The sequence below is a fragment of the Morone saxatilis genome, unplaced genomic scaffold (assembly GCF_004916995.1).
Source record: "Morone saxatilis isolate NCDOM2014 unplaced genomic scaffold, NCSU_SB_2.0 Contig14, whole genome shotgun sequence".
In the NCBI taxonomy this organism is placed as follows: domain Eukaryota; kingdom Metazoa; phylum Chordata; class Actinopteri; family Moronidae; genus Morone; species Morone saxatilis.
The window spans coordinates 2,343,066-2,345,134 of NW_023339696.1; positions in this window are offsets into that span (position 1 = coordinate 2,343,066).

Sequence of the window (2,069 nt, forward strand, 5' to 3'; positions counted from 1 at the left end):
GAAATTTCCCCATTGTGGGACTATTAAAGGAATATCTTATCTTATCTTATCTTATCTAATCTTTCTTGAATTTTCCTAAACTGTCGTGTTTAACGTGTTACCGAACAGTAAATCTGGGGCCATGTAGTTCCAGCACTGAAAAACTGTGCACACTGTAAGAGTGTGAGTAATGGGAGTTAATAGGAGCCCAGTACCTCGTTTTTTTTCTCCAGCGGGTAATTTTAGCCTGTTTTGGAGGACATGTTAGGGAGCAACAGAGCTCCATGAGATAAAAAGGTCAACAGGCCTCTGTTTCATAAAAAGTAATTTTTTGGTGAAAGTTAACTATTTTGCAGACAATAGTGTTATGAAATCTACATTATTCAATGACACTTGTTGCTTGTTGAGCCTCATTCTAACGTGTGTGTGTGTGTGTATTGTTGCAGTGTGACGTTCTCATCCCCCTGAGAGACCATGACTACTGGAGAAAGAGGCGAATTTCTGCACGACAGGCACACGGTGCACGGAAGTCTGGCGCTTGCAGCAAGTGTCCGTGCTGCAGGGAGGACCAGGTTAGACATCTGGATTATAAAATTAACAGAACAGTTCAAATTGTTTAGTCATACGCTGCTGATGATGGAATCCATGTAGAAAATACTTGAAGATCATTTGTATTGTCCTTGAAGTTCTAACTGCAGAACTTAAATGGGCAGAATATGTGAAGGGTCTTTGACTTATCTGTAGTTCATCTGATGGAGATTGTCTCTTGTCAGATTATAAAAATATACATTTTAGAGGGGTGGACTCGAGTCACAAATCTATTGACTTCAGACTCGACTTGACAAAATTTGAAAAAGACTGGCAACTCGACTGCAGTCAATACTTAATTATTCCCCTGATCCAATTTGTCTGACCAAATCTGACTGGGGAACTTGACTAGGTAGTTGCCTGTCTTGTCTTGGGACTTGAGACTTGCAAAACAATGACTTGTCCACCTCTGTTAATAGTAAAAATGTTATCAGAGTCTGACATCCTCTCGTGTGCTGCTGACCTTCCCCAGGTGCTGAATGTGACCCCAAGGCCCCAGCAATCCACTGCTACAGCCAAACTTCCAAAGAGGAAGCGGAGGTCCGCGCCCAGTCCTAACAAACCCTCTGCTGAACATCCAAAGAAGCTGAATTTAGTGCCCAGGCCTCTATCCACCATCCCTCCTGCTGAGCTACCTGTTGTGTCAGATGTGCTGCCCAGCCCTCGGACCTCCACTGCTGATAACCAGCCGAGCTCCACTGCTGTAAACAATGACAGCCCACTGAGAATACACAACTATTCTGTGGAAGATTACCAGCAGATCTACCATGAGGTGGTAGATGATATGCTGAGGTATGTTTGTGTATTCGCATCCATTAGATCACAAAGTTTATCACTCAGCCTTTCAACATAGAAGCTTTTCAATCACAATAATCATGATTCAATTTGTGTACATTCCACTCCTCATAGATACAAGAATGGCCGGGCTCGTCCATACAGTCTGGGGCTGGGACTACGTATTAAACAGAAACTGTGGGAGCGACTGAATCGCCCCACGATGACGGTGTCAGAAAATGATAGTGGACTCATGCATGTGGACATATCATATGGAGTTGGAAGTTCTCCACCCCTTTATAATATTGACACGCTGGGAGAACCGAGCCCTGCTCAGCCACCAAGTAAAAGGGCTAAGAACTCAAAGTGACATTGAAGGAGAAGTTACTCTGCATCTGTAAATATTATACTAGTTCAATAGAATAGGGTTTTTTAAACACCAGTAAATGCAGCCTTTAATTCAACCTCAACCTCAACCACCACCTATCACCTGCCAGGACTACAGTCGCCTCCACCCACTTCAGATCTAAACTCTGCCTTACTATGACATCAACCATCTGCTGCTCTAGTCTTCACCTACAGACAGCAGAAAACTGTAAAGATATACTCCACTGAAACCTTCTGCCAGAAACATCAAATGCCACCTCCACCTGCCAATTCCTCCAAACACATCTGTTTTAAACCTGTGCCTGCAACCTGCACCACTGCCTCCACCTGCAGATTCTGGC